At 36.2% G+C, this 12,086-nt stretch overlaps 1 protein-coding gene across 10 annotated transcripts in view; it reads right to left on the reverse strand.

The window, feature by feature from the left end:
• Positions 1-12,086, reverse strand: part of CHD9 (chromodomain helicase DNA binding protein 9) — a 94,353-nt gene that overhangs the window by 81,243 nt on the left and 1,024 nt on the right. For 9 of the 10 annotated variants that reach the window (XM_080551863.1, XM_080551860.1, XM_080551864.1 and 6 more), the window contains exons 2-3: positions 5,064-5,141; positions 4,303-4,388 (exon numbers count right to left, since the gene is read on the reverse strand). The gene's annotated coding sequence lies outside the window, so the exon portion shown is untranslated. Of the gene's footprint in view, positions 1-2,538; positions 2,587-4,302; positions 4,389-5,063; positions 5,142-12,086 lie in introns of all 10 variants that reach the window. The other variant, XM_080551858.1, reaches the window with a different exon arrangement.

The raw sequence follows: 12,086 nt of genomic DNA on the forward strand, positions 1-12,086 counted from the left end.
AATTTGTAATAATCACACTTGCTGTAGAAACTAAACTAACTGTAATATTTTATATGTCTGAATTCACCATTATTTTATACTGATTTAACATTAATCTCAAGCCAGCTTAAAGTTGGTAAGATCCTTCTACAACAGCAAAGTCTAAGAGCTTTTTGGAGAAATTCTAGAAAATAAAAAGAGCACCACACCAGAGGTACAACCTGACAAAGCAATTAGAAAACCATGGTCTCTTTACTTGAGTTTAAGTAGTTACTGCCCCCTATGAGCTGGAATTGCTTCAACAGCATTTACCAAGTATAGGACATTTGGTAAACTTGTAATTTTCCGTGGTGTTGCACACTTTTTTTTTTTTTTTTAAATAAACTGGAACCCAGAGACATCCAACAACATTTCTTACGAGCATTTAGTTTCTCTCTTTTTAACTCCTCAATTTTGTATCAAGATGATTTATGCAAGAAAATTGAATAACAGCTAAGAAAAAACATCAAATGTGTTCTTCAGACATGCCGAAACACATTTCAAGGTTTGTCATCCTTGTATATTCTAAAGCATCTCTCGTTTAAACATTAAATTTCTCAAACTGCTAACTCTACAATTTTACTTCACACAAAGCTCAGCATGCAAGAAGTATCAAGTTATTCTGCAAACATACCTGAATTAAAACAAAAACATTTTCCAGCTTCTATTTTTATCAGTTCACTACTCATTAAACAGAACACCTATACTTTATTTTACTAGTTCCTAACATAAGCTTTACAGTAGAGATCTAAACCGAAGTTTTAAAACAGAAGAAATGGTATTAAAATAGATCTTACAAGTCCAAGTAAATGAAAATATACTCACTTCTGCACAGCTCATGTTTTTCATTTAAAAGTACAAAACTTGGTAATCTATATGTTTGTAAAAACATCTTTTCTATTACAAACAATATAAATCAATTAACTACTCCTGTTCCTCTTAATTTGCAAAATTAGCTAATTTATTTTTTCTGTAATTCTAACTTCTTTAAACTTTACATCTTTCTCAAGTTTTATTTATATTCAAAACCACTTAGAAATGAAGCTGGGTACACTCGGCCCTATTTGATCCCTTTCATTAAAAAGTCTGTGTGCAACAAGACAAAATCGATACCAGAGCAGAGGTTAGGAAACGGAGATTTCAAGTTAAAAAGGTCAATGTAACTTCTTGCAAAGGGGAAAAAAAGCAAACTTTCTCCATTGTGGCTGTCCATCAGAGTTTAGTAACAGCCTTTTACTCTAGTCAGAGAGAAAGGCCAAGAAGAAATAAAGACAGTCTGAAAGTCTCAAAGAGATGATCTCCTTTTATAGTAGATTAGCGTATGGAAGATAAGAGTTGCAAAAAGACAAGCTATAGCTATAGAAACAAGCGATAGCAGAAATGAAGGCAATGGTAGAAGATACAATAAACAGACGAAAAGTACAGAAAAAGGTATTTTATCACATACGTCAAAAAAAGAATGAACCTGTAAGAAAACAGAAAAAGACAAATTTTCCTTGCAAGAAGAGAAGTAGTAGTCAATGAAGAGTAGCAGTAAAATGGAAAATAAAACCTGATTATTTCATTAATTGCATTGTTGATTACTTATGATGAAGGGACAACAGCAAACTAGCTGCTTTAGTTATGAGCATGCCAATCAGGTAAAAATTCAGCACATTACTAATGACATCTCCTCTTTTATCCTTTGAGGGACTGAGTATCGCAGCTTCACATGACAGACGTATGACAGCATCACAGATAATAGGAAGCAGGTGACTTTGATGGACACTTTTTATGTGAGAAGTTGAAATAATGGCTATCAAGACACATAATAAAAGCTACCTCAGAAATAAGTTAGCAACAAGTTAGTAGAAGAGATCAGAACTGAAGTCATTGAAGCATAACGTAACAGAAATCCAGATTACATGTAAAGGAAATAGAAGAGGTAAACACAGATGGCCATAACTAGGGAGGAGTTTTACATTATATGCATGGACAGTGTTGTTTTTTTTTTTTTTTGAAAGCAAGGCAACAAAGCATAACAGACTTGCTTCCAAACAAGATCTGTGAAAGACTGAAAAACAGTTTTGTTTGCTAAATTTTATGTAGTATACAACAGCATGACAGGCATAAAGAGGTATAATGTGGTAGAAAACAATACTGAAAAATCTGATCACTTCTGCATGATATTCAGAAGTGATAGAGATCTTCCCTCCCCCAATATTAAAAATAAATTACATTTACACTATCATTATTTAACCGATTTAGTTATAACCAAAGCTTTGGCTGAGTTCAAAAAGCTGCAGTAAATTAAATACAGAAATTATTTCCCAGTGATGCTCCAATATAAATGATAGTATATTATAGATTTAAAGATCAATGTGCATGTTAAATTTAAAATGCACAACGGGACAGAACAATTTGCTCAAATTCAAGAAACACAGAAGACAGAAAAAAAATGTTTAGACATTTAGTAGAGATCAACTGTTTTATTCTCTAACAGAAAGAGAGAAACAAGTCTTTGAATAAGAATGCCAGTACCTATAGCAAATATGGATCAAAGAGGTGAGTTTTCTCTTCCTGGTATCACTAAAATTAGTAAAAAGTTTGCTTGGGTAGTCCGTTTCATTGAAGAGAGAATAAACATCCAAATTTTATTTTATATAATCCATATTATATTGGTATGTTGCATATTATATCTATATATACACGTGTGTGTATATATATGTAAATACGCATTTTTAATTTTAAAATTGCCTTTCATATGTATGTATTTCTAACTATTTTGGACTAATAAGCTATACCTTCAATAAAATCATACTCTCAATATGACACTTTTGTTTAGAACTCTTCTACTAAAGAGTTCACAGACATTATACTACATACTCAAAAGATAACTCAAGTCCTTCATATTTTGATTTGAAGGTCAGAAAAAGATTTGAAACTGCTTTAAATTGTCAGTAGATTCCTGTCCATGGCTACGGCTCCAACTCTGAGTAAGAGCATACAACCAGAGCACACTGACTGGGGTGTACTTCCCATACGGATACAGAGTGGTCTGGTTGCATATCTGCACTTATTTTGCTTACACCAAATACTTCATGTCACTCACTGTTCCCCCTTGCACCCCTCACAAATGCACAAACTGCCATCTAACAACTCTCCTCCTTTCCCCTGAAGCAGGCAGCCTCTGGGAAATAAATATTGAAGGTTTACAGGAAAAAATAAATAAATGACAAATGACAATTACACACTTTAAGGTTTTATATAAAGTTCGAGTGAACCAACGTGACAAAGGATTTTTCACATGGAAATGAAACATCTTTCAATGCAATTAATGCCAAATTTCTACCATAAGCAAAGAGATTGGCAGGCACTATGTACGGGACAGATCCTTCATTAAGAACAGCTTTGCCTAAGCTCAGAGCAAAACCACACCAAAGAGAAAGTGTATCACAAAATTTTTATATATAAAATTGCATGACATCATGCAACGATGTCAGCAGTGTTTGTGGCACTTCATGTACTTCTTCAAGGATCCATTAATTTAGAACTCAAGTTTAATTTATAACATTAATTTATAACTCAAGTTTATTTTATAGTCTCAAAATGATATTTCAACAAGCAGTGCCTAATATACGAAGGGAACACATTACACCAAATTCTGCAACCTATGAAGTTATCTTAGCTGTTTTATTTAGATACCTACAAAAATTAAAATATTAGTAGCATTTAGAAAAACTCCCATTCTCTATTTGGATTTTTGCAAGTCTTCTGTTTCTACTTTTTTGAAGTAGGACTAATACCCCAAAGTTTCTTCAGATGAGATACAGCTTGAAAAACTGTTTTTGTTTTTTAATTACATAAAATTCACACCTATTTTGTTTGTTGTTTTCCAGGACAGAGTTCTTTTCTTTCTAGAGCTCCAAAAATTCAAAAGATGGATGGCAAATGTCTAATTAAAGCCAGTAGAACTCTTGTATATATACAAAAAGGAATTAAAACTCACTGACCAATTTGTAATTATTTAGAATTATTATTTACCTATATACAAAAACTCTGTCTCACTATCTAACCAAGAGTTAGTGTAATATGAAAGTCAGACCACTGATATTTAGGTATATGAACTCCTAAGTTGCATGAATAGCTTGAGTCAAAATTAAGAGCTCATACATGCACCTAAGGAGCTCTATACTAAGTATCTGATGAACCTGTAAGACACCAGTTGCTAAAATCTTAGAAATTAACAATATACCATAAGATACTCCATAAAAGTGTTCAAGTCAAGATGAAAAATATCCTTACCCATGAATACAGAACACATCTCTTTAACGAAGAATTAAGTTCAGAGATGCTCTTTATCTCCAGATGGGCACCTCATCATTAGAGACCTGAAAATGAAACATATTAAACTAGCCACACAAAACCAATCTTAAGATTATACTTGAAATAATAGCATATTATTATGCAAATACGACAGTTGGAACTCAATTATTTAATAGATACCATAAAAACAAGAACACCAGAATTAATGTACAATCAGCAGTAGCCTTGATGTTATAAATGTCTCTTAAATAAGGAAGTGAAGTGCCTATTTTTACTAACTCTGGGAGAAAAAGCAAACACAAAACTGCAACATCCCAGTAAAATTTTTTTGTGAGTACTATTACTACATTTATCCTTTTACGTAATGTCAAATAGATCTCCCATTATGCAAAAATCCTCTTCACATCCAGATGTTAGAATCAAGTTCAAAATTATTCAACTGTCAAGTAATATGCAGCATTTCAAAATATATTTTAATTCCTAAACTTGTTTATCTAAAAATTGTCTTACAATATATAAATTAATTGAATAAAAGCATTAAAAATATTATTATTTATTATATTGCAATCAAGTAATTGCTCCTAGCTGTAAAAGTGAAGCAGTAAAAACCAGAAGTCTAATTAATCTGTAACTACTATATAATACAAGCACTATCTTAAATTCTTTGCTATCAGAAAACACAGTTGTCCTCCCTGAAGCAGTGTGTTCAGAAAATTTCAAAACAAAAAGATACTACTTACTCTTCAGGCCAGTGTCCACTTGCTTGAACAGATTCCAATATGGAGACAACTGTGGAGTACTTAGAAGTTTGAAATATCCTATGTTGAAAAGAAGAAAAAACGTACATAAATACAAGAACAGAACTACGATACATTCTAACAGTAAAATATAAGAAGTATTTCATACAGAGAAAGAATCGTTGATGATTGCACTGAGTGCTAAAGATGGACACATGCAAAAGGAACTTAAAGCTTTCTTAAGATGCAAAATAAGATCTATCTCCCCAGATTCTCAACTAAGCTATGTTGTATGTGAGCTTTTAATTACACAACTATAAACGTATCTGTTAAATGTGTATGGTTAAGAAAAAGTTCTGTAAAGTTTCCTTCTTTGGAGCATGGTCTTAATTCTTCTTTAAAATCTCAAATTGGGAAAATTTGCTGATACATGAGGAAGCTTATATTAAATAGAACCAGAACTAAATTTATCTAGAACTAGATACAGACATATTAGGCTATCTTAGAAACTTTTTTTTTTTTTTTGATCTTCCACTGACCAACTAACATAGCTTCATCATAAAATACTCACAAACCACGCACTTCCCTATGGGCACAAGGATTTTCTTATGTTCCTGAAGGAATCCGAGAGAACTACTGTTCTTCATACAAGATTTTGAACAATAGTCATCTTTCTCATTTTAGACCCCAAAATGCAGACTTTTATACACATTACTGTAACAGGATATAAGCTATGCATTTCAATTAGTTTAAAATAGTCATTTTAACCCTAATTTCTACTTCTTAGAGCACCATCCTAGATTTAATAAAAGAGTGTATTAAGTTGTATACAAAATCCTTGTGTGTTTTTGTCTTAGGTCTTTGGCAAATACCATTTAGAGAACTTAGCAGCAGCAGATTGAGAAATTATTCTTTTCAACTCCTTCTTTCAACCTATCTGCCAAAGGTTACTGCCCTCAAATCACATTGCTTGGAACAAAACACATACATGTGCCTCAGCTGCTTCGGTGCATAGCGTCTCAGCTCAGGTTTAACCTAGCCTTTTGGCATTAGACATTGCATTAAAATGGCTGAGGTGTACACATACTTTCCATTTTCTCGTTTATATTTTGCAGGCATTAATTTCAACAGAGGAACAATAACAAAGGCGGTAAGGAGATGGTAACATGGTACAATTGTTCGAGAGCTTGGAAGATAGCTAAAGTTTCAAGAAGCTTCTTGTAAAGAGTGTAAGGCTTATCCTTGAGCCAGTTTATTTTACTGAACATAAATGTTAGAAAGTTCAAAGGTTCTGCCACAAGACTACTGAAGGAAGCTATTCTAATAACTTGCTCTGCTCTTTAAACATTACCATCATTTTGCTTCTCCAAAGGGAAGAGTCAAATTTCAGAACTTCAGAGGTGCTGCTTATTTTGCTAATACAGCTCACAGAATTTCCCAGTCTTCGTTTCTTCAGGTGCAAATACCACTCTGCAGAATAACTTCTCTTTAAGAGACCTGCCCACAAATCTCAGCATAGCTGCACTGAATAGGAACGGGCTCTTTTTATCCTCTTTAGTTCTCAGAAGAGTTAGAACAACATATTCAGTGTAACATCCTTGTAACTTACACTTCTGGTCACTAGAAAGGCAGTTGCACAGGCTTCCCTCTGAGTTTAAAAAGAAAAACCTCTTGGTGCTCTCTAGATTTCTCATGTGTGCATTATAGGGTTTCTAATTATTTGCCAGCTGCTTTTATCATGAACTCCAGCATTACACCTGAGACACGTTTCTGAATTCCAGTATCTTCCTGAGGAACTTCACTGCAGTTTTTAAGAGGCAGAGAAATGAACGCGCTGAAAACCAGAAAAAAGCTCTCTCCTTTTCACACAGCCTAAAACCAGATTTCGTAAGGAACCTTCAGAGACAAAAAGACTTCACAGCACAGCCCTCTTTCAGCTCACAATCTGTTAGCATATTAACTCCCAACAATTCCCATGTTCTCATCTGATAAGCATCTTTATGAACTGCTGCAATTTTATGACCTGGATGTACCAACTAGAACAATTCAAAGGCTCGCATCTGTTCTACAAATGAGCTGTAAGTACAGACCAACAGTAGCAAAGCCTTGACACTAACAGAGAGAAATTACTAAAAATTTGCAAAAAAAAACCCAAAACACACCAAACAACAAAAGTTCAAGTCTCAACACCCCCAGATGAGGACATGACAGGACCATGGACATCAGTGCCATGACAGCGCTCTACTCAACAGAATAGGTTGAGATGTTCAGGTTCATGCTACATGACCTGGCATCAAGCGTTTCACCTATTACACTCATCTATATCTTTCAGAAACGAAGCTGCATGTAACTTTTCTCCTTTAAAACTATTTCCAAGCAAATTTGGCATCAAAGTTTCTCAAAAAAGTCCCTCCCAAACACATGCTAAGCAAAACCTTCTGAATTTGTTACTAGTTTAATATACTATTCTTAAGAAAACGATGAAAAATTATATTATCTCAAGCAAAATAACATTTATCATCTTGTTTCATTGTTTCATGAATATGTTCTTGAATTCACTTACAATAGATGGCCAGAGAATCCAGGCTCCTGCTGTAACACCAATACTTTGCCACAAGCATCTGACAACACAGACTTCTAAAACACTTCCCCTGCTGAAATGGGACAATACACATCTGTCTCTCAAGGGTAACCAAGCGTTAATTCTTAAAAACTTCCCTGAAATTCTGGCTCTGAACCTAGATTTTAGCCTACCTTCTGCAAAACAGCAAAAAATATACTTCCAAAACCTGGATGCTGAAACCAGCAGCACGGTGCCCCATGGAATCAGGCCCGACCTCTTCCCTAACACGTGGAAATGGTGGTGGAAGCCAACAACTGCAGTGGCTTCACTACAAGATAAGGGAAAACAAAAACGTCAAATTTACTTCTCAGATTCCCTCTAAAAAATGGAGTATCAGAGGCAAATTTCATACCACTACACAGACCTAAACGCTATGAAACTTAACATTTTCTTTGTTGAGTTGTTAAGGACCAAATGTCATAAAAGAATTTGCTCTATAAAAGACAGTTGCAGAATAAATTGTGGAAAACTCCCTCAATTTTAGTGACCAGAACACGACTGAGCTTTCTAATACTGCTCATGCAACACAAGGAAAAATGCCCAATAAGACATTGCAGAAGGGAACCATTTGGTAACCAGTTATTAAATTTTCTTAATACGACTCAGATAAAGAACAAAGTCAAGGAATATTATTTGTCTTCAGAAAAAAATGATAGGAAATTTTTCCATCTGGCTGCAAACTTTAACTGCTGACTTAGGATGAAAACAAAAATATTTACCTTAAGAAAACAGTTATTTTCTTTAAAAAAAAAAGTAACATGCATTTACTAGTGGTCTAAAGACATGAATGCTTGACTTCTCGGTAAATCCTAAGAGTAAAGTTGAAGTTAAAGTTGAAGATCATTGGCTCATTGACAGATGTCACATCCTATCAATACTTCTGCTGAATTCTGAGTTAAAAGAACTGCCTTTTCTTGTAGCTTGTTTCTAGCAGCTTAGTAACAAAGCAAAGGCAGCACTAAAGGAGAACTCAACCCAAGAGTAGCCTTTCACTTCAGCACTAAAGCTGGTTCTCTAAAGGTATCTGTGTATCCATCTGAATACTACTACACATGCATTTTGAAAGTGTTACTGAGATGCTAAAAGTTTCTGAAGTTGAGCTATAGCTTTACTAACCACACCATTTAAAAAGTGTTTGATTTAAAGCTGATCTTTCACAAGTTTTGAACTCTGCAGTTCCTCGAAAACTTGGTCATCGCAAACCACATCATACTTTGTCATGCAATACTTAAAAGAAAACAAAAAACTGCTTAAAAAAGACCTCTCCTCACACCCTTGTAAGTAGGAAAGTCTTCTGTTCAGCCTTTTTGACATCTGGCCAGCTCTTTCTCGTGTTTATGGATTGATTAGATGGAAAAAAAAAAGAATCAGAGAATCCTGCTATTCCTTCATCCAAAGAAAGAGCTGCAAACCATTTCTGGTGGTTGTTGTACGGCCAAAAGAATTAAACCTTAGCACGATAGTTTATATTGCTGAATGGGAAAGAGGATATTTAGGATATTATTACTTCCAATAACATCCTAAAATATTTCCAGTAATGCTAACTATCAATTCTTGAATGTTTGGCTTAAGAGACAACTGGTTTCTCCATCCCCCATTTACACGTACGCATTAACATTGCATTCCTGACACCAGCTACAGGAAGAGCACTAGAAAACGGAATTAGAGCACATAAGATAAGCCTGGGAGTGGGAGATTTCTAGGTGCTCATTAAGCACACTGTTTGATAGGAGAGGCTATAGGAAAGGACAAATAAAGACAGCTGAGCAGAATACAACGTATCTGCCAAACTAGTTTGGTTAGAAAAGAAACTGAGTGTGAAAGTTACCAGATATCAGTTAAACCCAGAAAAACACTTCAACTGATCAATTTAAGAACCTAGGGCCCAAAGTTGACTGACACCTTAGTTAACAACAGCGGTAGAAAGAAGTCTAATACTGCAATCCCAAAATGCGTAGGCTCACGCCACTTGACTCCATCAGATCCAACTTCTCCTCATCCTAAACTGCATGAACAGTATCCAAGAAAGAAAGCAGTGTCTGAACACCAGGCTATTATCTACAAGACTGATATCAAGGAAAAAAAAAGAAAAGGAAACTGCATTGTAAGGAATTCAGACCCATAAAATGCATGTATAATTGTCCAGCTTACCTTCACTTCTGAAGTGTCTGAAGGATTAATACACTTAAATCTTAGTATTATAAGTTTGTGAGATACACAAAAAAATCTTACAACTAGCCCTTTAAGACGAACAGAAGTGCATCTATTTACTTTATGGGTTGCACAAACAAGGTAATTTTAAAGCGTCATGTGGATGTTTTTGTTTTAATCCACCTGCATCGCTAACTTTTCTCTCTCTTTATACAGGGAAACAAATGAACAATGTCTGTTTTAGGGCTTCTGAAGTCTCCTGGTACTGGCTCATGTCATACATCACTTAGATAACATCACTAAAAATAGTTTTTAAAAACAACACTGCCTTCATCAACATTTCTCCATGACTGAACCCTTGGAGGAATCTTCAGGAGCATTTAGCACCAGCAGCTCTGAGTAGGTGCTGAGATCCCTCAAAATCCTTGAAAAATTATGGGGCTTAAAATCCCAGTTCTTCCTCCAGTAAAAAGAACAGCTTTAATCTGAGGGAGAGGAGTTAACACACCTTCATCATGAAGAGCAGCATAAATTCTTACAAACGAGACTACCTGGTTAAACACAAACCAGTAAGCACAAAGTAAACCAGCAGAGGCATTGTAACTACCTATGTGCCTGTCCTTATCATACTATAAAGGCACAGTAAATTGAGGCAGTTTGCCCCCCTCTTTCTCATTAAAAAGAGAAAGCTACCTCACATTTACTGTAAGGTTAGAGGGTTCACAATGGGTTGTAATCAGGCAGCTACCGATACCTCAGGCTTGTAGTCCACTCTATTTCCCACCAATTTCTGTGTGTGCCCTCGCCTGGCACACAGTTCCCTGCATTGGTTAACTTTTGAGGCCATGTATATTAATTTTCGCTCTTCGGATGACAAAAACTGCATATTTAAGTCCATGGTGCTTTGCAAGTCCCATCTGCCAGATGCAAGAACAATGAAAAAGTCATTATTAAGCCTGAAAGAAAAAAGTATAAACGGGAGGTGGTAGAAACTCTGTTAGTAGATAAAACCAAAAGATATTAACTGCTGCCACTCATTCTTTAATAGTTAACAAAGTATATGAAAGGAATAGTTATTAATTTAAAAATATTTATCCTATGGAAGAAACTAGCAAAAAGTTGATCTATGTACCAAGACATCAAAACTCGGAGCCAGGTAAAAACCCAGGTATTTCTCAAAGATGACTGAATGTTAACATTCTGCCTTGAATGCTAACCATATAATCATTCGTATGCAAATATAAGTGAAAGAATGATTTTACCTCACACCTACCAAATAGGAGCTTGATGGTGTCAAATGACACGGCTTTAAAGAGATGCAGAAAGGTCTCACACTTGATGGGCCTAATCTTCCTGAGAGGCGACTTACTTTTCATGGCTACTTCTCGCAGTCTCAGAAAAGACACACAAGGAGAACTAAAAACCTTCCCTATGGACGCAGATTGCTATTTTGTCCCCCGTGAGTATGCATAATGCTGCTAAAGGGTTCAGATTTCTTCTGCATAAGGCAGGAAGACCAACCTCTATTTCCTCACACTGCTGAAGTTGAATAACTTTCACGAACTGAAGGAAGTTTGTAGTTGCTAAAGATTTATGGCACTTATACGAAGACAGTGAGGAGTGCAAAATATTTCTTGAGAACTGAAAGTGCATGCATCAACCTTCATGTCAAAGCTACACAGCCAAGTGAGGGAAGCCTGCTATCCTCACCTGCTTCGTATCCCTGCCCACAAACATGTGTGCAAAGAGGGAACGATGAGGTTTTCACATTTCACCGCTTTATGCTTCAGTAAGAAATAGCGTGATGTCTCCCCTTTAGTGGGAAATGATGCACGCCACCAATTCACCCAATGCGATACGCAGTACTGAGCTAGCCTCAAAACCCTCACCTTGTCATCCCACAAGGAAGTCAGCTTGCTACCTGGGAAACACCAGCCAATAGATGCCAACCTTGTGCTCTCGCAGGCTCTTTTCTCAGCTCCCACCCATGCAGCAGGAACCTGTGGCCACGAGCCTCGGGTTGCCCTCACAGCAGCGATCCCCAGCCCAGCAGAGCCCATCGCCGTCCTCCCCAGGTACCCAGCCTTCCCTTCCACGTCCCCTTCCCCACTCCCACACCACCTGCTGCCGTGGATCCAGGCCAGGGGGCTGCCATAGTCGCCTCCTTTTTTTCCTTCGTCTTCCCCTGCCTGGGAAGTCATTTCATTTCCTCCCTACTCTGCCCACCTGGGCGGGGAGAGAGCGGGGCCAGC

Source organism: Anser brachyrhynchus (genome assembly GCF_964034855.1).
Source record: "Anser brachyrhynchus genome assembly, chromosome: 12".
In the NCBI taxonomy this organism is placed as follows: domain Eukaryota; kingdom Metazoa; phylum Chordata; class Aves; order Anseriformes; family Anatidae; genus Anser; species Anser brachyrhynchus.